Source organism: Callospermophilus lateralis, unplaced genomic scaffold, assembly GCF_048772815.1.
Source record: "Callospermophilus lateralis isolate mCalLat2 unplaced genomic scaffold, mCalLat2.hap1 Scaffold_94, whole genome shotgun sequence".
Taxonomy (NCBI): domain Eukaryota; kingdom Metazoa; phylum Chordata; class Mammalia; order Rodentia; family Sciuridae; genus Callospermophilus; species Callospermophilus lateralis.
Genome location: NW_027517559.1, coordinates 4,725,414 through 4,752,186, shown reverse-complemented (window position 1 = coordinate 4,752,186; position 26,773 = coordinate 4,725,414). Strand labels below are relative to the sequence as shown.

The 26,773-nt window shown below is 34.2% G+C and overlaps 1 pseudogene; it reads right to left on the bottom strand.

Moving 5' to 3' along the window:
• LOC143641288 (EGF-like repeat and discoidin I-like domain-containing protein 3) overlaps positions 1-26,773 on the bottom strand; it is a 282,744-nt pseudogene that overhangs the window by 80,240 nt on the left and 175,731 nt on the right.

Genomic DNA, 26,773 nt, shown 5'->3' with positions numbered 1-26,773 from the left:
TGACCCAAGATCAATAGGTATGCCAAAAATCAGAAGAAAATCTGTATGTTAGAATGAGCCAAAAAGAAAATTATAACTGTGTTTCAAATGTTGAAAGTGTTAGAGACATGGAAAATATAAAAGGAGAGCCAATTAAACTTGTAGAGATGAAATTACAATGCATAAAATAAAAAAAATATATTAGAAGGGAATAGTTTGGACACTTCAGAAGAAAAGATGTGTGAATTTTTAGGAATACCACTAGAAAATGCACAAAGTAAAACGGAGAGTGAAAAACAAAACAAAACTAGACAGAAAACCTGTGCATTGGTGAGTTGTAGAACACAGGCAGATGACCTAAAATAGACGTGACTGAAGATTCTGAGAGGGAGAAGGAAAAATATATTTTAATAGGTAATACCTAAAATTTTTCCAAATATGATGAAAATTGCACTTGTAGATCAAAGAATCTTAACAAATGCTAAACACATGAAAAACACAGAACTACAGGAAGGTACATCATAATTTCAAAATATACAAAACTATTTCTCTAAATATATAAATAAATATGACTTTTCAATAAATGATGGGTATTTATATGTTAAAAAAAAAAGAAATTTAAAGAAGTATCTTACCCTTCACAGAAAATTCACTCAAACTAGATTGTAAACCATAACACAAATCCTAAAACTGTTTCAAAAAATCTAGAAAAATCATAAAAGAATATCTGTTTGAACTCAGTTTGGGCAAATATTTTGTAGGTCCATTAAAAGTGTGAGTCAGTAAACACTGATAAACTGTACTTTGCCAAAATTATAAACTTGTGCTCTTTAAAATCAATTTTAAGTAAAACAATTTAAAGTGAATTCCAATTGCAATTTGGAAGAATATATTTGCAAATCAAATATCTAATAAAGCATTGTATCTCTAACATATACGTAATTCTTACAGTTCAATAATGAGAAAACTACTGATCTGATTAAAATGGGGCAAAATATCTAAAAGTATGTATTTAAGAATGGTCAATAAGGCTGGGATTATAGCTCAGCGATACAGTGCTTATCTCGCACATGTGAAGCACTGGGTTCAATCCTCAGCACCACATAAAAATGAACAAAATAAATAAAGTAAAGATATTATGTTCATCTTAAAGTAATCTTTAAAAACAGAATGGTCAATAAACTTATGAAAAGATGATCAACATCATTTGTCATTAGAGTAATACAAATTAAAACCAAAATATCACTACACAACTATTACTATGGCTAAAATGCCCATATCCCTGCTGATGAGAAAAAGGAGAAATTTAACACTTATGAACTGATGGTTTAATATAAAATAATACAATCAGTTTGGAAAATAACTTGACAGTTTCTCAAAATCTTACACATGTGTCTCTCCTTCAATCTAGCCCTTAAATCCACTCCTATGTCTTTACCCAGAACAAGCCAGAGTATGTCCACATAGACTTCTGCAGATATTCATAACAGCTTTATCTACATTAGCTAAAAGCTTGTTGTTCATCAATTAGTGAACGGACAAACCAGCTGTAGCACATTCATGAAAATGTGCACTATCTATCCATAAGAAGGAATAAACTATTGATACGAGCAACATCATTGCAGGAGTCTCAGAATAACTATGCTGAATGAAAGAAACCAGACAACAAGAATGTCATCTGATTCTATGTAAAATATCTAGAAATATAGCTAATCTGTAGTGACAGAACATAGATTAGTGGTGTGTGGGATGAAGTTACAGGGGCGGAAGGGAGGGATTACAATAGGGGCAAGAAAATGCTAAAGGTGAAGACAATATTAACTATTAAGGATGATAGTTTCACAGGAGCATATACAGGTCAAAACATATCACACTATATATTTTAAATATGTGTACTTTATCAATTTTACCTCAACAAGGCTGCTAAATAAGGAATTTCTTGAGGATTCTTTTGATAATTCACATACTTACAAACTGTGAACACAGAACTACACACAAACAAACATGCCCATGCATGGTCACACATAGAACCGCAACCCACAGACAAAGCATAACAATAACTGACCCATAAAAATAATGAGGAATATCAGCCTTTTCAAAGTAACAACAGAGAGGGTTCCCCTCCACCAAGATAAATTTTAACTAGAAGTAAAACCATTCAGTCCAAATGAAATGAGGCAGGCTGTATAGGAAAGACTTCAATAAAGCATACTAATAGGAGGAGCTGTATTCATAAAAATGAAAAGATACCATTTTTTTTCAAGGCAGTTGTCCCACTGCTTTGCAGGTTACTTTCATCACTCAAGAAAAGATTTCCAAGAAGCTTTAAATGCAGATGAAGGAAAACATAACTGCTAGACTTTCTATTGCTTTTGTATTTTTGGTTTTAGATTGAATTCCTTTCTGGTAAGATTGACTACAAGAAATCTAAAGTACATTAAAGTATAACAGTGGCTAGTGAAACTTTTAAGTTTTCTGAGATAAGTTTATGAAATATATTGATGTGTATGTTTCCTGTGCTTTATGATTTATTTAAAAGACTTTAGTTTCCCTATAGGAACCATGAACTGATTTACTCTGTGTCTCTTTGCTCCTATGAAAAGTACAACTTTCAAAAATATATATATCTGTGTAAGAGAAGACATTTATGATCAATTTCTCTTCATATACATTAAGATGGGACTCTCAATTCCATTAATTACTCACCATGTAACTTTACATTGGAAAAGTAAGCCTTGAGGGCAATGATTTCCATCATATCTAGTGAAACCTGATTAAAATAATTGGTTGTTTCCATAACAAGTGCTTTGGCAAATGCTCCTTCTTCTGTTAGTGAGGAATGGGTTTTATTAGAAACTTCATTGTTATAGAAAGCTACTACAAGATTAATGTATAAAAATGAAGTTTAGTTCCTTTTAATAAAATTCAATGACTTGTGAATTAGACTAAGTATCAGTAAAGACTAAGTGTAAGTATAGCCCCATCCACTTAATTTGGCTATTTAATTTGGCCCTGAGTATAATGATTTTAGTTTATGCGGCATCTTACTTCCCCACAGTTATTAAACTTTCTACTGTTGTTCAGAGGACAAAGAGAACTTAATGTAGTCACAATTAAAAGAGCTACAGAGCCATCTTTAGAGATGATATTAATATTTTCCCAAAGTAGAATCCTTCCACAATGTACTGCAAAATTTAAAATCTTTGAGTTGACATGCAGTGATAGAGAAAACCTAAAAGTTTTTGATCAACTCATTTTACTAACTATGCAAATGGATTTTTAAAAAATCTGCAGGACAGTGTTCAGGTACTACCACTAAAACTGTACTAAATTCACAAATTATGGAATTATAGAAATCATTATAGTTTTGTATAGTTAAGCATAAATTACATCTTATTTTCATCTGTTAAACACACATATATACACACATCCAGATCTACACACATATATATAAAATTCACATATACATATAAAATTCTGTTGAGTTTGTACTTATTTACCTCATGGCTTTTATTCTATTTAATTCATTATTTTCAATAGATAACTCACTATACAAATGAGAAAATAATCCCCCCAAACCCTTCCTGCTATTAACCCCACTAAAATCTTTGTTATATAATTATTTTAGTATTTGCACTGATCTCCTTTCCAACCTTAAATACGATAACATTTTTAAACTTACTGTTTGCTCATCAGCTTTAGACATTAAATCTGCTATGCTACCCTTCACATTTCTTTCTTGCCTCTAAAGCTGTATTGCTATTTATCATTTGTGTTTTTACAAGTTCTGTTTCATAAATGTATGTCAGTCTTAACTAAAGCTACAATCACAAACCCTCCATTCTTACTACAACAATATGTGTGTATTTATTTCTCAGACTTCTGAGAGTCATTGGGGCTGGTGGCCTGCAAACTAGTGCTTCACAGAGAAGCTGGTTCTCCTGAGGTCTGTGCTCAAGTCTCTGCCCTGTGGGATCATCTGTGAGGTCTAAGCTGAAGGGGCAGCAACTATCATTTGTACCTCCAATGTGACAATAACAGAAGTTCAAACAAGCAAGTGAAATATGGGTGACTTAAGTCGGCTTAGAAGTGACTCATTGTCTTTTGCTCCATTCAATGGCCAAATCATGACCTATCTCCAAACCCAAAGCCAAGGGGTGAAGAAATGCATTCCTCCTTCACAGGATAATTTCAAAGTTATATGACAAAGAATGTAGACATAATTTGGTGTGAAGAATTTGAGCAATAAAATCATCTGTACATTGATTCTTCAATAGTAGGGTTTATAACTGATTGCAAACATTAGCAAAAAAAAAAAGAATATTTACCATACTATGATTTAAAAACTATTCTTCATTGTAGAATAAAGTATAAAAAATGTCCTTGTTCTTCACCAATAATGTATCAAACTATTGAGGTTATTTTAGTATCACAGTCAAATGAACTTTCTTTTAACATATTTTCTTAATTGTATTCTCTTAATTATGACTCATTTACATATTTGGCTTTATACAGTTTTTATTGCTTTTCCTGGAACATCAAATTATTTTTTTAATGAAAGAAGTACATGTTTCTGCACCATGTGATCATGATCTTTCCATATTTGAAGTGTATTAACAATCTCTGGAAGAGTTGCCTTGAACTCTTTGACTTCTTGCTCTGAGTTGAGCTGTAAGCTACATCCTGGCATGTCTTTTTCTCTTTCCCCTGGGTTTATTCTACTTTTCATTGATTCTAGATTTCTTCTTCTTACATCCTCTTTTCATATGCCTTAGGATATTTTCAGGTAATTTTCATGAAAAAAGCAAGGAAAAGGTCATTTTGAGCCTTTGTCTTAAAAACTGCCACCACATTTGCATGAAATTCGCCTTCTAATAGAAGTCTAAGTACAAATTCATGTATTCCCAGAAAGTAAATAGTACAAGAATTCATTTTCTTATCTTCTAGTGTACACAATTGCTACCTAGAATGTTTGAAGCCAATATAGTGTTTGCTTCAAGTTAATCTGTTACATCTTGTGATGGCATCAACTTGAATGGAGTAAGAGATAAACAAATAAATGGTAAATCATTATTTCTGAGTATATCTGGGATCAGGTTGGCAAAAGAAATTGGAACTTTAACAGTAGATGGAGTAAGGAAGAGCCCTTCTCTATGTGGGCAGGCAAAACCTAGTTGTTTGAGGGCCTGGAGAAGACCCTAAAGTAGAGGAATGGTGAATTCTCTTTCTGCCTTCTTGAGCTGGAAGACCTTTATCCTTGTGCTTTGGAAATTAGGACTCCAAGTTCCCCAGCCTTCGGACTATGGGACTTGCACACCCTTCCCACCCAACTGATCCTAACCTTTTTGTCTTGGACTAATGGTGGCACTACTGAATTCCCTGGTTCTGAGGCTTTTGGACTAGAACTGAGCCATACAACTGGGATTCTCTGGAACCCTGAAAAACCTTATTTTCATAGGACCATGGAACTTCTCAGCCTCCCCATAATGATGTAAGCTAATTCCTCTAAAAAAAATCCTGTCTATCTTATCTACTTATCTATGTAGATATGTCTTACTGATTATTTTCTCTCTGGAGAACAATAGCATTCATTTTGGGGGGGGATTATGAGATTTTATCTACATACAGATTTCTTTTTAAAAAATTATTTGTTCTTTTTAGAGAGACATGATAGTAGAAGTAGAATTTGATATATTTATATAAACATGAGGTATAACTTATACTAATTAGGATTCCAGTCTTATAGCTAGACATGATGTGGAGATTCATTGTGATGTATTCATATATAGACATAGAAAAGTTATGTCAGATTCATTCCACTGTCTTTCCTAATCCTATTCCGCTCCTCTTCATTCCCCTCTGTCTAATCCATTGACTTCTAGTCTCACCCACTCCTTATTATATGTTAGTATCCACATATCAGAAGACCTTAGATTTGGGGGATTGGCTTATTTCACTTAGCATGATAGTCTCTAGATCCATCCATTTATGAGCAAATGTCAGAATTCTTTAGAATTTGTTTTAAAATGTCTTTTGTCATTCACTGTGTCTGCACTCATGTATTTATTTCACACAAGGATTTAATTATTATTGCCTCCAATTTTTCTATTTTCTTATAAATAAAATATAGTTCTGTGTGGAATTTCTTAAATCAACAACCCATTGTTTATTAAGCATATAACTCATATTTTCCATTTATTTATATTTTCATCTAAGTTTTTAAGGTGTCTCTGAATTTTACTTCTTACTATACTAAAAAATTCCTCCAATCCAATTTTTCATATTCACAAACTCTTTTTCAAAGTGGCATATTTTTGTTATATAAACATCCTATTTTCTTTATCTTTATAATTAAGATGTGTTGATGAGGTCTCTCTATTCCATGAACCATACTTTATTCCTCTTGCATCAAGTATTTTATGTATTCATTTTGGATTTTCTGTTTTGTGTAGTTTACCTTAAATGTCTGGTGAAGCTTAATTGTCTACTTATATATATATGAGAGAGGAGATTAAGAGATATTCTTAAATTATTTCTCTTCTTCAATACTTTTACGGGTTTATTTTCACCAACAGGCTTCTCCCCTGTATGAGAAGATTGACTGCCAATGCTTAGTCCAGGACCCATAGGCAGAGTGCAGATATCAAGGCTCATCCCATCTTGCAAGAGAAGATTCTCTTAGTGTTTTCAAATTCCACATTTGGAACCCAAGCTCATTCCTAGGAAACCTTAATTTTTTTTAGACAGAACTATTATAGTTTTAATGGTGAAAATTGTGCTGTTTTGGGAGAGGGCATAGAGAGGGAAAGGAGGGGCAACCAGAGCAGCCATTTAAAGAAAGCTGTTAGTTGACTAACCTGATTTCTGTCAGGTCTCTTCTCTGAACTTAGCTAGGACCTGTTCTACTATGTGAAGAACAGCCTTGTCTCCATTTCAGCCTTTGCTGTGTCAGGGATGTAGGCTCTGGGTGGCCTTTTTTATTTATGACGTAATGGTCTCCCACACTCCTTCATCCAGGAAGATAAAGGTCCCTCTCACTGATTTTAGATCATTAAATATTATATTATCTTTATTTTATTTAGAATTCACTGTCACTTCAGTGAGCTTTCAGGGTAAAGAGATCAAAATACATATGTCCAATTTGGCTTATTAAACACACACATAACACATACACACACACACACACAAAGAGAGAGAGAGAGAGAGAGAGAGAGAGAGAGAGAGAGAGAGAGAGAGAGAGAGAATTCACTGTTCATCCTATTTTCAAACATTTCAAACAATGAAACTAAAATGTTCACTATTTATTCCAAGTTTCCTAATGGAGAGCCTTTTTTAAGACTTCAAATTCAACCTCTTACCACATTCCCTCTAGGGAGGCTACCAGCTCAAACAAACAATTTCTTCTGACTGCTCAGTAAAATTAAGAAGAGTGTATTTCCTGTGAGAGCAACAATCTTGGTCCTAAAGATTGTTAAGGAAAGCATCAAGAGAAGTTATTATGTTTTATATTTGGCATCCACTAGATAAAAATCTTTCTCTAGTATATATGCTTTTGAGACATCAGGCCAGAGTAGCATTGGCACATAGTATAGACAGAATGAGAAGGAGAGAGTAAATACTGGAGTTTCCTCCTTCTCCAGTATCATATTTATCAAAAATTTTTATGCCAGAAGTTAGTATCCATAATTTTTTAAGAAAATTTATTAGTAGAGAAAAATAGTTTCTTAAAAATATCAGAGACTATATCTTTCATTTTGTTTAAAGAGTATTTCTTTTACCTCTATTTTCACTTAAAGGTTACAAAAATCTCTATATAATATTTTAGCTTTTTCTTTAAAAAGAAGCAGGGGATTTACTCACATCATTGATTGTGAAAAAGTCTTACATATATTCCAGATGTGAAATGAGAAGCCCATTAAATAACATTCAAATCTTTCTAAAGAAACAAGATGGAGAAAAGGTTGGCGGTGGGTCATAGGATATAGAACCAAACTTTTCAAATTTTAAAAAAAATGTAAATTATACACATATAATGTTTGGCATTTTTGCAGATCAATTTTTAAAAACATAAATTCTGGTTCTATATTTTCTCAAAATCTATTTTTAGGCCCTTTTCGATCTGCCCACCATGTGCCCACAGAACTTAGTGTTCCTGATAATGATAGAGCTCCCAATCTGTCTGATCTTTGTAAAAAGTCTTTGGAGAGAATGATGGAGAAGATAGTGATGAGGATTTTTAATCTTTCTGAATACTTTATGGCAAATTTGCTTTTCCCTTGTAATTATTTCTTATACAGATGTATTATGAATTTAAAAATAAGATCATATAGAAAGCTAAATGCATAATTTACTAAATGCATAAATATTCAAGAGATAATTAAAATATAGCAATACTTCAGCCTTAGAACATTGAATATTTTGGTTCCAATGAAAGGGGATGTTCTGAAAATTTCTAGACAATGATAGCTAGAATATATTACTGAATAAAGAAGTGTTTCTATAACAAAGCAGCATGCTGCATACAATTAAAGCATTAGAACAGCATACAGACAAAACTGTTAGGCACAACAAGCTTCATTGAATATGAGGAAAGACATAAAAGAAAACGTTTATAAAACCAGATGTCCTAATGATGGAAAATAAAAGTAAATTGAAATCTGACTGGTTTATAAATTTATCAATTATATTGGACAGAGTCAAGTAACATTTTGGCATTCTCATTTCACCACTCTCATCTAGCAATTCACAAGAATAGGCAATCTTCAGGGTCTTACAATGTACTTCTTAATTCTACAAGTGAACACTGCTCTGAGATTTTAAAGAATAATATCTGCACTAAAAGAAATTACAGTGAATAATGGGAAAATATCCAATTACCACTAGCAAAATAGACATACATATCTAAATATGTCTACTTTTATTTTACAGACACTTTCCCTGGATTATGCTACAAAATAGAATACCTGGGAATGGAAAGGACATTCAGAATCTCAGAAGAGATATACATGCATTACTGAAGCATATTTTTAAAGTGTTTCTAGCATGTACAAGATATATTTATATCCCTCAATTGCAGGGGGAAATTGAATAGTTAAAAATAGAAGAACATATAAATATAAAAATCTTTAATTTAATGTCTTGAAACCCTCTATCTAAGATGCTTACAAAAATTCTCACTCAAAAAAATTGTATTTGTGATGAATTCTTTCATTTACCTTTATTTTTTGGAACTTTCAGGTTAGGGGATTCACTTTCATAATTCCATGCTTTTACATTTCAGTTCCATTCTCAACATATAGAGTATTGATCTAGTAATCATACTCCTTCAGATTTCTATTTTTTTATGTTCCCCCCAAACTCATTTATTACAAAATCCATAAAATCATTCCCTGTGGTGCCTATAAAAAAAGGAACAAACAGAACAATAAAATGAAACAATGTACATTTTTATTATGTTTTAATGATATCCTCATTGCCTGTACATGAAACCAAGTGGAAACATTTTGGCCACAGGCATCTCCAGAGATTCACTTTCTGCCATTCTGCAATACAAACTAATGGGTAGAAATTTCCATTAATAAAAATGTTGAAAGTCAGCTAGGTATTTATTTTAAATAAATAGTGAATTTTTGAGTTAACTCATCTTAAATTACTATAGGAGAGTAAGGGCAAAGACACAGCCATAGATATTTTTCCAAGGGCTTCAAATATCCCTTTGATTGAATCTTTATCTTTATGTTGTTTCAATAATCATAAGTAGACTGCAACTTTGTAGGCATAAAATAGTGTCTTTAGGGTTAGATAGAAGCAGAGGAAAATGGTTAATATAAATATAATAAAACATCTGTTTATTGGTTACTTTTACAACTTCAAGCTTAAATCAGCTTCTATATTGTAAGTACATCTTTTCTTTCAAAAACTCTAAACGCCTTCTAGGTCCCACTAGTCATGCCCACAAAACACTTGTGCATACATCTCTATAATCTTAATTATGATATGCACTTCTAATAAATATATAGTTAAGTAGTTATAAACTATGTGAGTATTACATAAAAGATTGCTAATATATTGGATACATCACTGAATGTATATAGGAAATGCAAATCAATAACATATATCAACGTGTTATATATCATAATGAAAGTTTCAATATGAGGAGCCAATTTCTTATTGGAAACAATTAGTTTGACACACTTTGTCTCATCACATTTTGTTTAGCTCATAATAGAAGAAACATTAGCTTCCATTTTCTTCTTTGCTTGCATTATTGGTATTTTCTCAACTTGACATTTCTGTGCAGAATTTTTAAGCCAATTGTGGATTTGGAGAGAGAACATTTTATTTTAAATAGATAATATAACTGCCACATTGTGCCTGGAGTGTTCTGCTTTGTAAAACTCCTGCTCTATCCTGAGCACCTCTGCACTGGTATATTTTGACAGGTAATCCAGACTAGGTGCATCCTTCATGTGATTAAATAACTTCTCACTTAGTGTATCTAATTTTTAACAATTCAAAAACATAAAAGTAAGTCCTCTTATTTTCTTCCTCTCATAGTCCTGTCTCTTACACTCTCCTGTAACACATGCAGCCCAACATGGAAACACTATAGCTCTATAAGTAAAGTATCTAGGGAAATGATGTAGGGATTTAAACTATGTCCTATTTATTTTGGACATAAAATGAAGCTCAGTTACTTACAGTTCCCAGATAATAATTAATGGCTGATAGAATTGCATATTCCATATTTCAATCCTAGATCTAAGGAAATACTCCTGATGTAAGGTAAGGGTAAAGGAGACATTTCTTTGTCTAGCTTCAGGGTGACTGCCTTTGTAAAGCCTAGGGATTTTTTATGACTAATTCTTTTCTCAGGTCCAGATATCTTGGATAGATGTAAGATCATAGGATCACAGGATGCCTGTAAGAAAATGAATCACCAGAGCAAACATAATGAACACTGTATTCTTTGTGAACTAGATTTTCTCAGTCTATAAGACTTAAATCAAAACAAAAATCTTTCACCTAAGATTAGATATTTGTTTTTTTCTGATACTGAATCAAGTCTTGAAACAACTTTCCTGGTTTTTCTTGTTACTTTTAGGTAAGAAAAATACCTTTATCTGAGTTACAGTTAATAAACATTTGCATATATCTCACACCCTAAAACAAGTCTTGTCTTGGGCATGTAGAAATCCATGATTTCTAGTTTGGATCTTCTCCTCCTCAACTCAGGCCTGCTGAACAGTGGAAATGAAGTGGGCCAGAAGCAGAAGTAGGTTCTCTCCTAATAGGGGCAGATCTGGATGAAAATAGCAGCCATCTTACAAATCTACCTAATTAAAAGTTACAAATAAGATGAACAAATATTTAAAACATTTCCGAACATATGGAAGGCTGGGTTCAAATTTAGAACTCTCAGACATCTCAGGGTTCCATAAAATACAGTGGGGACTGTATTTTTAAAAATTCTCATCTCACACTTCTTTAAAAATATTCCAACCCAAATACCTAAGCTCTGCCTCCTCCATACAGAAAACTGAAGCCCCAGGTTTTGTCACCAAGATGAGCATTGTAGACACTAATGTCATGGTCATCCGTGGAGGACAGACATGGAGAAGAGGCCCATTTAGGACCTGGACCTATTTTCAGCATCATTTGACCAGAATATTCTGGCATCAGGAGTTCCTTGAGCATTGTCTCAAAGAGACCACAGATCTCTAAATGAGTATGACCCCCTATACCTGCAAACTCCTAGCCCCATAGAAGGGATGATGCTAGAGGAAGTCAGAGAAAAGTCTCCAATGTGAGACTCAGGGCAGAGTTCCCTCCAGGCAGTGACTTAGGAAGAAACTGGGAAGGAAGTTATGGACTCACTCTTTTAAACCCATCTAATCCTCTTCAAGACAATAGCAGTATTTTGATGTGTTCTATATCAGAGTAGATGAAATGAAAAATCTTGCTTGGTGGTTGGGTTGAAAGATAGTATTGGTAACCCCTTGGATTAAGAAGATATACAACTGTGTGCTTTTCTTCTCCTGGAAGCAAGTTTGAAGATTCTTGAATGCCATTTTAGCTCTGGGAATTCCTCATCTGTATCTGCCTTCACTCTTTTGGGACACCCCGTACATCCACCATGCACTATCCATCCCTCCTAAGATAATATAGCTGCTTGGTTTTGAGAGTCCCACATGGCCCACAGAAAATCCATCCACATTCTTTTCTTGTTACATTCTGGAACTTCAGCCCTGTCCCTAAACCTTTTCCTGTCCTTGCTCTGTATCAGCCACAGCTTCTTGTATTCAACCTCTCTAGGCAGGCATTTAATCACCAGTCTATATATAATTGACCTCAAGAAATCATAATAAATAACAAAAGGAAAACTCAGTTTTTAAATTTCATTCTTAACTCTTAGCCATCTTATTTTCCCTTTATTGCTAATTATGTACTTACCATCAATCATAGTTTAAATAAAATATTTGGAGAAAACAAGATGGTTTGCTTTCAAAATCCATCAAAGCTCTCGAATTTGTATTGAGAACGCTTGAGAAAAATTGGGCAAGAAATGTGAACTTCAAAGAATGCATCTACTGTCAAATGACAAAACCACATCATGTCCAAAGTCCCCGAGAAACAGGAAATGACCAGGAGGTTCATTTTAAATATACTCTCTGAGCCATTTGAGAATGGCAGGCCATAAACTACAGCAGATAGATGGGTGGCAATAAATATTTTTCTTCAATTCAACTACTCTGAAGAGAAAAGAAAAATACTATGTTCTCAGATAAAAACGTCCTCTATACTCTTACAAGAGTGCACACAAGAGAATTTGAAATAAGTTTTATTTCTAAAACTCTCAGAGACAAATTAAAATTTATGACCTATTATTAAGAATTAAGCTATTTCAAGGAAAAAAGGCAAGTCCATGTTTGTTTAGTTTTTAGTGTAGAAGACTAGCAGTGGAAATATATACTAGATATCATAGATGGCTTCATAAATTTTTAAAAAGGCATCATTAGTCCAGGAAACTATCTAATCAGATTACCACTAGGACTAAACAATTCATTTATAGAATTTAGGGCAAAATTGATTGGAATGTGTGTCATCATTTATAGGAAAAGAAATGCGCATGTTAAATTACACAAATACATAATATATACGTGTGTGTGTGTGTGTGTGTGTGTGTGTGTGTATTCACATTTCATTGGGCTTTACTTAGATGAAGATACAAGAAAAAATGATTATTGGAGCCAAGGTTGTGGGCTCAGTGGTAAAATGCTTGCCTAGCATGTGTAAGGCCTTGAGTTAGATCTTCAGCACCACATAAAACAAATAAATAAAGGTATTGTCTCCATCTACAACTAAAAACAATTTTTTAAAATTGATTATCCATATTGAAAAATATCATCCATATTGTCATCAAAATAATACCTCATCCACTTCAAAATAGATTCCATTGCTTACTCCCTTCAAATATGGTGACTATTTTATATGTAGCTCCTTAGAAACTTGGAATAATTTCCTGCCTCTAAAAGGCTGCCTGGGACTTCTGCAGCTATCCATAGAGACATAACTTTATTGCTGTGCATACCTTGTTTTGCTATCATTATCAATTCAGAGCCAACTGGGAAGAATTGGGAATATTTATCTATTTTTGATGTATACTATGTTTTTCAACAAATCAATTGAAAAAGTTTGAAGTAAAATCCCTACATATTAAAATACTCAAAACTAAAAACAGACATCAAAAACCGCAGATTAAAATGGGAGCTATAGGAACCTAGGACAGGTTACTTATTAGATTTTAATATTAAGCTTTTTTATGCCAGACAAAATAGCTTTTATAGGTCTCATTCCTAATAACACGGAATATTCCTGTACTTTAAAGTTGATAAATATGTGTGTCATTATGGTTAGATATGGAATTATCTCCAAAGGCTCATGTGTTGAAAGCTTGCTCCCCGTAGCAATGTTCAAAGGTAGGCTTTGGGGATGTGAGTAGATAATGAAGGCTCTTGTCACAAGAATTGATTAAATCCACTGAGGGATTCATAACTGAAGGGATTGTTGGGCTCCTCTCCTTGGGGACTATATCTTGTGCCTGCCCCCTTCCTCTCTGGTAGGTTTTTTTTCAGCTTGCTGAAAGCTACCATGAGCTGAGCAACTTTCCACCACCACATCCTTCCACCATAATGTTCTGTCTTGTTGCACTCTATAGCAATAGATCAAATTGACCATAGATGAAAACCTCTGAAACCATGAGCCAGATAAATATTTTCTCTTTTAAGTCTCAGGTATTTTATCACATTGACAAAGAGGTAATACAATGTGCTACCTTATATTTAGTAAAAATGAAAAAATAGAATCCAGATAACAGATACCCTCACATTGATTCATTCAACAAATGCTTACAGTACATTGACCATGTGATAGAAACCTTGCTGAACATAAGGGATCATTTTGTATGTCACACAGCCATATAACCTGTTCAGTAAGGGCAAGCAAGCCCAGAGGTCTGGTCCAAGAGACCAGAAAATTGCAAAGATTTCCATGCAGTTCACCATTTTTTTTCTAGATTTCTATTTTAGTAGTCAAATAATAAGCAAGTATTTACTAAGCCCTACTACTCATTAATTTGTCAAATATATTTTCGTTACCTACTATATGCAAACAGTATGCTAGGTTATGATCATGAATCAAATATGAGTCAGGTAGAAATTGCCTTTAAGCTACCTGGGGTGATGAGAAATATACAAATAAATACAAAACAAGTTAGAAGGAAAAAGAATAAGTGTTGTATAAGGTAGAAATTAGGAGATTCTTTTTGCCTGATAATGAGTGGGAAGGGTAGAAGTGTTCATGGATGATCTGCATCTGACATTTGTATACAAGAGAAGAAGAGAAAGGGCTTTACCAGCACAAAAAGCACAAAATCAAAAGCAGTACCTGGGGAATCACAGAGTGTGGAGGGGGCATGGACAGTGGCATACATGGGTGAAGCATTTGGTATACAAACGGGGATGTGGAAATAAACTTGGAATGTTGGGTCAGTAATAGATTTTAGTAAGACATGAGGTTCAGAATATGAGATTCATCTGGTGCCTCTAACTATGCCTTTGCTATGAAAAATGCAAAGGACATAGATTTCATGATTTAAAATATACATGACTGGACAGTTGCAAGATGCTCGCATTGAATGCTTCCTGTACACCTTTCTTAATCTGACATATAGGGTCCTAAAAAGAAAGCAACTACATACTCAGTACAGCTGTGAGAAGGGGACATATTCAGAGCTGTCTGATATGAGGAAGAATCACCTCCGATATTCACCTTTCACCTCCGATATTCACCTTTCACATGCGACTGTGGGTTCAGAAGTGTAGTTCCTCTGCTGCATGCCCCTCTTAGGTGCCACTAGTCCTGACTTACAATATTGCTCTTGAAGGATTTACTGCCTGGCTACAAGAATGCAGCTCACAGGAGCCCTCAGTTCACTCTGTGGAGATGCAGCTTCCAGGCATAGACAACTGGGAAAAGGCAGCTGAAAATGGACTGAGGGTATACAAAGAAAAGTGACTCCAAGAAAAACAGTATGCTGACTGTACACCACACATGATGGAACAGATTCGAGCACCAAGAGTGGCATAGGATGTGTAGATAATCTTGATGGAAAGCATTGTTCATTGCTCCTTCTTCTCTCAGACAAAGGAAGTTGCTTCACAAAGAGCAATATTAACATGTCAACATAGTCACTATATCTCTGGGGACAGCCATAGCACTGACTGGATGCTGTAGTTACGTATGTATGGGTGATTCTTCCTCCTAGTGTGAATTTGTAATAAGACATGCATTTGTGCTGATACAAAGAAACCCTTTATTAGCCTTTAGTCTCACCTCTGCCTCCAACATGCTAATCACTCCTTTAACAATAACTCCCTCAACTTTTCATGTCTCTGTCTCAATTTTGTTTTCTGTCCTTTCTTCTTTATATAATGATTGAGCTCTCCCTCTGAGATTTCCACGCCACTCCTACTTCTATCTCTTTTAGGCAATTAAGTTAAATAATATTAAACTCATTTTCAAAATTATCCAACAATTACTTACCTATAATTCTTTATCAACTGGAGAACTCCTGTTACTCCTGAGAACCATCAATAAGCCAATTAACACTGACTATCTCCAGAAGAAGAAAGGCAATGTACACTGTTCCCAAACTCATTTGGCCCATTAGGTGAACTACTATTTTATTCTACATTAATTTCATAAGCTCTTAAAGGCACATATTATTTCTTAAAAGTATTTTTGTTGTTTTTGTCTTTCTCAGAGTCTATTACCATGGAAGGTAAAATGTTATCAGAAGATACATTTATGGAATTACTGTTTACCAGACTGATGATTCATTCATTCATTTATTTATCAAATATTTATGAGCTGGGTACTTTTAATCATTTTGAATATAGCAAAACATAAATGAAAAAAGTCTTGGCTATAGAAAGGAAGCTTATTTTCTACAGAGGAAAAAAAACAGTAAGAAATAAATGTATTATACGGCATCAGGTGAGAAATTCTAAAATAACGGAAGGTAGAAGAAGGGAAAGCAAAGTGAAGAAGGTGTTACAGAACTCCATTTCATTTGAGGCAGTCAGAAAATGTACCTCTGGAAATTTATCACTTGAGCCAAGATCTAAGAAGAAAATGAGCACATACTATGGTAATGTGTGTGTGTGTGTGTGTGTGTGTGTGTGTGTGTGTGTGTGCAAGGTCCCCAGACTGATATCAGGCTCAGTATGTTTGAGGACAGCAAGGGAACAGAGTGAATACAGTACAAGCAGCAGGAGGTAAGGTCAAGAGCAATGGACAGGAAAAGACATGATTTAGTCAGTTTCATTCCCCTGTTCCTCCCTTTTCTGTCCCTCTCTCCTTCCTCTCTACCCTCTTCCTTTACTCCACTGGTTGTTCTTCTATTTTCAAGAGTTCCCCTAGACACATAGTACCCAGCTCATAAATATTTGATGAATGAATGAATGAATGAATCATTAGTCTGGTAAACAGTAAGTCCATTAATGTATTATCTGATAACATTTTATGCCACATGGTAATAGACTCTGAGAAAGACAATAGCAACAAAAATACTTTTTCTCCTTGTTTAGGGCTACCTTCTGCATATAAGAGAAAACATTCATCCCTAAACTCTTTGGAGCCTGGCTTCTTTCACTTAGCATTATGTTCTCTAGTTCTATTTAGTGAACAGCAAATGCCATAATTTCATTCTTCTTCATGACTGATTATAACTCCATGGTGTATATACAGCACATTTTCTTTGATTTTCATCTGCTTCTAATTTGTGTGTGTGCATGCGTGTGTGTGTGTGTGTGTGTGTGTGTGTGTGTATGCGTGGTACTGGAAGAGACCACAGGGGTGCTTTACTAATTAATTCTTCTACAGCCCATTTTATTTTTTATTTTGAGACAAGGACTCCCTAAGTCGCTCAGGCTAATAGTAAACTTGTAATCCTTCAGACACAGCTTCCCAAGTAGCTTGATTACAGGCATGTGCCACTGTACCCAGCTAGAAGATAATACTTTTTAAATCGAGGCATCTGATGTTCCTAACCTTTCTGCCATATAATTAGGTGAGATAAAAATCAGTGTTTATTTTAATGTCAATTTCTTCTGCCATGATTAAAGTATTTTGAAAATCAATAATAGAAAAAATAATAAATTTATGAAAATACAGAATTTCTAATTATACAAAACACTTTCATATATTTTAAATTGCGTTGGCATAATGAACTAGAACCTAACTGGGAGAATGGCCCAGTTACTTATATTTGAAAGACAAGGAAAACAGGGCTTCAATCAGCACTTGTTGAAGTTCATATGACTTGTTAAGAGCATACAAGGAATCAAGGTTCAGGTCCCTTGCATTTTAGTTTTCAATTGTGTTAATAATCACACCTTCATTATCCAAATAAACTATTAACTTATTTAAAAAATGGCAGAAGTAGTTCCTTTACCACTAAATGGTTTTTGTTTTTTTTCGGGTGGTCAGGTTGGTAAATTTTACATTAGAAGTATTCTAATTTAAGATGTACCTTAAAAATGACTGAAACCTCCTCACAGCAATGACTAATTTAAAGATGTATATGGTGCCTTAAAGTTCTCAAAAAACTTTAATTACCCTAGGGTGCAATAGTGTTTTGCTCCCTGATAAGCTTCCTGAGTCTCAAATGTCAATTTGAGGTCTGAGGAAACTTCTTTGGCCATGTTACAAAATAATACCCCTGAATTACATGTCCCATCCTGATAAACACACATGGATACTAGATATTACATATTAATGCTTTATGTTCTTTAATTAAAATTTTCATTAGTTACACTCATATTCATTATAAAAATAATACAAAGAGATCCATGTACACTTTGCCAATTTTTGCAAGTGAATAATAAAAGTATAACCAAAATATTATTGACATTATTAAAAATATGGCAATATTATCCAGATGTAAAGAGTTTTACTTATTTGCATATGTAATTAGTTCTATACAATTTTATCATGTGCATACATTTGTGAATCTATCATGGCAGTATGCTGAACAGTTTCAGCACCACAAAGATACCTCATGTTGCCCTTTCATAAACCACACTCACCTTCCTCCCTTTCTATAATATCTGGAAACCACTAGAATATTCTCCATTTCTAAAACTTGGTCATCTCAAAAATGTTATAGAAGTGAAGTATTTAGTATACAGCCTCTTGAAATTGACTTTTTTTTTCTTTTCACTCAGCTAATTTCCTGGAGATTTATCTAAGTTTTTATAAGTATCAATAAATAGTTCCTACCTTTCTATTTTGAGTAACAGGTATGCATGTACCAAAGTTTGTTTATCCAATTACCTGTTGAAGGACATCTAGATCAATTCCAATTTTAAGCCATTACAAATAAAACTGTTATGGACATCCATGAACAGATATTTGGGTGAACTTAAACTTTTAGTTCTCTGAGATAAGTGCCCAGGAGTTTAATTGCTTGACTTTATGGTAAAGCAAGTGTTGCTATTTTTTTATTATAAGTTTTCCCATTAGAATAAAAGCCCTGAAACAGCAGGGATTTGGTTGTTTTGGTTCAGTGCTGTAATCAACATACAGAACATTGCTTGGTTCAAAGTAGGCATTAATCCATACCTGCTGGATAAATAGGCTTCAGATCCATAAGGAGATTTATCCTTGTGTGCATAGATGCTTTCAGATCTAAGGAGAAATGAGTCTGCAAAATAGCTTTGGGGGAAGATGATAGATATAGGGATAAGAGGTATAGACATATTGCCTTCTGACCCTAACAAGCCTGGGGCATCTGCTTGTGCCCTGAATGATAGAGCAGCTCCAGCAAGAAGGTTGAGTTCATAAAAAGATTTGTGATGTTCTGAAAATAGCCAACACCAAGGAACACAGTAGGACCCAATGTGGCTAAAATGACTAGACTCCTGCTGCTTCTTCAGACCATGTACACTTTAGCTGGTGAGGTAATCATTTAGCTGGGGACAGAGTAGCTTGCCCCTGAGCAGTATGTTCCAGGAGGGGTCAATGGCAGAGCTAAGTACATGACACATATTCACCAAAAAGTAAGTTCTCAATAAATACTTCCTAAATGTGTGAATATATAATTTCCTGATGTGGCTGGGGGATACTCTAGGAAAGAATGAGGTCCCATGGGAGCTACAGGGAAGTTCAGAAGGTAGCAGCAAAGAGCAATAGTGATCAGAAAATAAATGTTAACATCACTGGGAGACTGTGTAAATTCAGATTAATCACATTATTTTTAAAAACTGCTTTTGTGGTTTTATTTGTGTTCCTTTAGAGAATCTTCATAAAACATGAGTGAACCCATTCTAGAAGCTCGAGCCTATTAGTATAAATATGCTCTCTTTATGAGTATAATCTTGTGGCAAAATTTTTAAAAGATATTTCTGTTCAGAGTTTATTATTTTGGAACAACCAGGTTTCTTTTAATAAGTAAAAGGATAAAAATGTTTTTCCTATTATCTAAAATAGCCATTTTAAAATATGAGTTTTATCAATATCAGAGTTTGTTTACATATTTGAGTAGTGTTTCTGTGCAAATATCTATTATCTATGTTGTCCAAGACCATGTTCTTTGTTGGCCTCTAGCCAAAAAAGGAAAATAAGAAAATAAAAATGTTTTGGAACTCTGGCTAATATAGATAGATTAAAGAATGATGAATTATAAGAAGAATAAGCTAACAACTTCTTCTGTCTTGATTCTTTCACTTAGTTAGGAATTCTTTCTGTAAGATGATTTGCATGATTTTAAACAAAGGTTAAATGTCACAATTCAATAAGGTTTTGAGAAGCTCATTCTGTGTGAGCTTTTAATTAAGTATACTAAATTTAGTTTCCCTTTGAGTGTATCTCTGCTTATTGGGCTTAGATTCTGCAATTCCTCACAAGATGGTTCTAGAACACTGATTTCCAGCTTTGGTTGCACATTAGAATCATCAGGGGAGGTTTTAAAACCCCTAATGCCTAAACCACACCCTGGACCAATTAAAAATCAGATTCTGGGGTAGAAGTCAGCCGTTACTATTTTTTATAGGTCCCCAGGCAGTTGTAATGTGCAGCCAAGGTTGAGAACCAGAGTTCTAGGAACATTTGTGTCACTTTTACTGGGGGAATTGTTAAATACACCTGGGTCCAAAACTAAGTCTATTAAACTGGAATCTCTGTGGATGAACAAAAGAAATCTGTGTATTTCTTTGGACGTCCACATGATTCAATGTTTAGTGAGTTCCAGGACCTCTGGTTTATATACTTAAGGGGCCTCACACTGACCTGCAAAGTCATCAGTGAGCAGGAATATTTCAAATCTTGACCTCAGCTTTTGGGATTGGAAACAAGTCTATTTTGAAAGTCTTCTTGGAGATATTTATTTAACCAATGGAGTTACATAGTTTGCATGTATAAGTAATAACTCCAGGTAAAAGTTTTTACAAAATTTGGAAGTGAATTCTTTGTTAAGACAAATGGACTCTGTCGTGAAAAAGCTAAACTAAAGAAGCCAGGAAGATAAAAATTATTAAAAATTGATTTAAAAATAATAAGAATTATCTTTAATTAGGATGTTAAGAAAAATTTTTATAGAAAAGCATAAAGTTCTCTTTATCCCACAATACAGATTTTTTTTTCTTAAAAAAAATAAAACATTTTTAAAGGAAAGAAAAATTCACAATCAATAGGAATCAGTATTAGATTGTAAAACATTAGACCATCAGGCATATCTAATTCTTCCAATTTTGTAAAGTATGTTTTGAAACACCTCATGTGACTCTAATGAACATTTTTTTAAGCAAGCAGGTTAAAGGGCTATTAAATCCAGTTTTTGCAGACATGTTATTTTGAGCATACAACACAGTAAGCTCTCAGTAAATGTCTATTGCATTGAATTATTAAATGAGAAACCTGTAGCACAGAAGCATTAAGTGCCAGCTGACCCTTCCTCTATAGATCAAGATAGAGCTGCATCAAAATCCAGGTCTTATCCAGAATCCTGCCCCTTACATTATGCCTCCTCCAGTATAATTAAGATACTTAAGGTTAATGGTCAGTCTTTAAGCCAATGGTCCTTACGTTTAGTGTACCTCAAGATCATATGGGTATTTTTAAGTCCTAAAGCATTAAATCCAAGGCATTGACCAAAGATTCCAATTCAACAGGGCTTAGGTAGACTATGAGTCTGCATGTTTAACAAGTATAAAGTATCAGAGAAAACACAAAATTGCCAAATATGCAATTAATCCTATTAACAATGATTATTGAAACAGCAAATATCATTATCTAATTCTAAGAAAAGTGGAACATGTAATTTACACAAGTGAAAAAATTCAAGGCCCCAGTAGATTTTTATTTGTTGAATGTATGAATCCATTAATCAATAACATAAATCTAAGACCAAACTGATTTACAGTATTTAGCAGAATAAAGAGGAAAGCCTTAGGTCTGTTTTCCTGACTACCTTTTACAATGAGGAAAAGGGCTAGTGAGAATTTTATCTTTCCTGAGCCAGTCTGATCACATGGACCACTTCTTTAAACCATTCCTTTTGCTTATAGGACTTGGTGGGCTCCTAGACCAGCTATTCTTCACCAAAAAATAGAAAATGACAATTTGTTCTTGAAGGAAATAATGGCTGTGAAGTTGTGCACTGACTGGGAGGGAAGAATGCATAGAGAGTCTGCAGTGGGAAGACAGGCAGAGTCCTGGGAATGAAGCAATAGTCCTTCTCTAAGGCATTAGAGTTGTTACTAGGCAACGAAGACAATATGATTACTTCTAGCATGCCCCAAATGCAGCTCCCAGTAGAAAGCTGCCTGCTTACAAATGCCTTTCAAATCTTAACCTCTGGACCATTTTGGTGCTCAATTTATTCTACAATGTATATCCTTAATTTATATACATACATACAGTGTGTATGTGTGTTTCAAATTATTCTATGGCATTTTCAAAACAAATACAATTTGATAAATCTATATGAGATCCCTAATGATTATTATAAAATTATTATAGAGTTATAATCTCATGCTATTTTTATTATGACTAATGTTGATGAGTATGTTGAAAAACAGGGACTCTCATTAATTGCCAGCAAGCAGGTAAAATGGTACAGTCCCCATAGGAGGCATTTTGGCAGTCTCTTATAAAACTGAAGGCACCTTCCCAGATATTGCTCTCCTAGGTATTACCCAAATAAATTGAAGACTTATGTTCACATAAAACCTTGCATGTGAATATTTATAGAAGCTTTATTTATCATTGCCAAAATTTGAAAGTAACCAAGGTATCCTACAAATGGTGAGTAAACTGTGATAAAACTATAGAATGAAATATTAAGTGTAAAAACTAATGAGCTACCAAGTCCTAGAAAGATAAGGAAGGACCTTAAATGCATATTGTTCAGTGAAAGCAATCAATGTGAAAAGGTTACATTCTGGGGGATTCTAATTATTTGAATTTCTGGAAAAGGAAAAACTATAGAGATAGTGAAAGATCAATGGCTGTCAAAGGTTGGGGCAGGGGAAGGAAAGCATAAATGGATAGAGTACAGGGGGTGGTTATGTCAATGAACCTATTTTGTGTGATTCTATAATGGAGAACACCTGAGCTTATCCATTTTTAAAATCCCAGGTAATTATAAAATAAAAAAGAAATCAACCTGATGTAAATTATGGGCTTTAGTTAATAATGTTGTATTAATACTTGCTTACAATTGTAATAAATGTATTGCAGTTCAATATGTTAATGCTAGGGGAAACTGTGTATGGATGTGAAAGAAAGCTAGATGGGAACCCTATATTTCATGCTCAGTTTTTCTATAAACTTTATACTAAAATAAAACTTATACCATTAAAAAATCCAAAAAGCATATGTAGATATTAATTATGGAAATAATTTTCCTAATTTGTAAAACATTGGTAACATAGTTGTTAAACTGAAATGATTACCTGTATATTCATCACTGGGTATCATAAAACTTAATTAAGTGTCTAACTATATTCTAGAATATTTAGTGAATATTCTATCACATAGAACTGATTTAGTAAGCATTCCCCCAATGTCTATCTGCAGGATTTTTTTCTATTCTTTTTCCAAATGAAATATTCATATTAAATTAATACATCTCTAATTTTTAGTAACTTTCAATGAAGTCTTGCCTTTCAAAAACCTTTAACATTTTGCTCTCATCTATTTTATGCAACTGAATTCAACAGTTGCTATCAGTGTAGGATATGATCATACTTAGCTATTCAAAACTTTGTATAGTAGTTCTCAAACTTTCTGATATGCAAGAGTCACCTGGGGATTGTTATGGAGTGCAGATTCTGATTCAGTTGACTTGAGGTGATGCTTGATAATCTGCATTTCTAAAAATCTCCTAGGGACATTCTGAGTAGCAAGGCGCTAGAGAATATCTCGGTCATGAAACTGTTACCAGTGTGAAAAATAAACCCAAACACATAGCAGTTCTTGCAGGGGATTAAAGAGTTGTATTTCTGTTTCTCCTACAGAAAGATTTCCAGAGCTACCAGCACTTCTTAATCTGCTTTCCCAATTTATAATCCTTTTCAATTTCATCTATAAAGTGGAAGGCTTGATAACCTTTATACAGTGAGTAAGCAACCCATTTAGTCATAATATTTTCCTGGTTCATGTGAACCAAAGGTCATCTATTTCTAGTTCAATTCCTCAATTTATGTGTCTTTGGTCACAGAAAGGTCAAATGACTAGCTCAAGGTCACTTATCCAATAACTTTAAAGGTCAGGTCTCAAATCTAGATTTCTGATTCCAAATCCAAATATAGTCTTTTTCCTTCCATTGACTCTTGCAACTAATAATGATGCAATCTACAGAATAGAGGCAGGTGATTTGACAATAAAATTCTAGTTCTGAATTGAATCTCTCAACCTCAGGTTTTCTACTGCAATACCTAAGATGAATTTAAGGTCTTGGGGAAGGGGTCAGTTGCAGAAAGGGGAGCAGTTATTTGGTCTCCAAAATAAGCTTTGAAATTTAATGAATTTTCAGTGTGATGCAAGGGTATAAGGCAAAAGACTGGGACATATAAAAGATGACTTGATTTTTTTTTCTGAGTTGCTTAGGGCATCATTAAGTGGCTGAGAGTAACTTTGATCCTCCTGCCTAAGCCTCCTGAGGTGTTGGGATTATAGGCATTTGCCACCACACCTGGCTGACTTGATATATTTGATGGAACTTCTAAGTGCTTAAAAACAACTGAAATGAAATGGAACTGCTCAAAATGAAGAAATTTAGGCCTAGAGATAATGAAAATAATTTTCTATTACTGTATAAATATTATTTGTCAGAACTAAGATTTTGAGTTTTCCAATCTCTGGCTTAAAGGCAGGCCCCAACTTCATGCTGCCTTCAACAGTAGGTTGAGGAAAAAGAATGAATTAATGTGGAATACATGTGACATTAGGGGTCTATACATGCCTTCCAAATATAATCCTTCCAAACTCTAAGGATTTCTTCTAACAGTAAGAATCTGCTTGTATATACTCTCAGTTTCTAAAAAAGGAAATCAGAATAATTTGACCTTACATTTAAGGCCCATGTCTGAACACCAGAAAACAGTCCATCATGAAAATCTGGTTCCAGGTGGGTCTTCAGTGTGTATGTGTACAGGCTACTCTGAACTGAATTGAAGGAGGTGGGCAGATTGTCTCCTCTGGGCACAGCTCTGACACTGTATCTCAAGGCATTGTGATTAAGGATTGCCAATATTCTCTTCATTGGATTAAGTGAATATCTAGGCACCTGGGATGCTGGGTTCCCATCTTCGGAAATTCTACAAACTCTTGGACATGGGAAATGTCCAGAAAAGTACAAGATGCTCCCAAAGATTCAGGTTTGGGGGACCCTATGCTTGATGCTATTGGGTGGAAATCAGGCTCTGGCTGACATATCCAGATTTGCCTTACTTATTTTTAAAACCATCACTTAACAGTCACTCTGATATTCATGGCTCACATAATCCCTCTCTACTCTTCCTACCACCTCCCTCTGATCAATATCCAGTCCCTTCTCCAATACTCAGCTTGCATGTGACACCCCTATAAAAACTTTCCTTGAGAGCTTGCCTGCTGGGATCCTGTGGTAATCTGAAGTCCACACCACTCATTTGACATTTTTGTTCAGTTCTGCTTCTAAGAAGAAATCATCACAAATGAATTTATTTTGATGAAATTTCCAGGATAAATAAGATTAGAGATAAAAGAAAGAAGTGCAGATGGCATGCTTGTTGACTTTTCAAAGATTTACATGCTAAAATGACAATAAGAAAGAAGGAGATCCCTGTCTTATAGATAGGGCAGAGTGTACAGTGCTCTTTTCTGGGTATCATCTCTGAACTTAATCACCAGGATAATTCTGGGAAGCATGAAAAATGTAGCTTTAATGTGAATGTGAAAGGGAGACAAATATCAGTTTTACAGGAACAGGAATATTTTGCAATTATGGTTGAACAATGATAAAAAGGGCAAACCAGGATATTACGAACCCCCCACATCCCTGGAAGGACTGCAACATAGTCGAGTCCTCAGCTGAGGACCTGGTGTATTCAGTGGGAGAGAAGCAGTATAGCCAAGTGCTAGGGCTCTTTGCTGCTCAAACTGCTCAAAGAATCTATGATTCTACTACAAACAAAGAATGGTAATGACTTGTACACTTTAGATCAATAATAATAAAAGCACAATGACTAGAAATAACTTACTGTGCTGACAGTGAATCCCATTAAATCCTCGGGGACATTTACAAACATAGCCTATGAAAGTGTCCCCTCTGTATGCTTCACTTATTTCACAGGTTCCTCCATTATGGCATGGATTCGGAATGCAGGGACCTGAAAGAAAAATAAATATCGCTGCATGATGCATATGCTTAAAAGTAGATCAACATTTTGCAATTAACAATTTTATAGAAAAAGTACTTTAGATATTAACATACAGGAAATGTACTGGTTGTGTAAACTCTGAAGACCTGGGTTGGAATTCTGGTTTTACCACATTATAGTCCATGTCACCTTGAAATTTATTTATTTTCTCTGTTGACTCAGTTTACTCTTGTGTTAAATATTAATATTAATAATATTTATCTCAATGGTTTCTGTTACCAATGAAAAGAGTTCAGGTACATACAAAATATCAATGAAAGTCTTTACCACATATTAAGAACTCAAAAAATATAGCACTAAGTTAAATT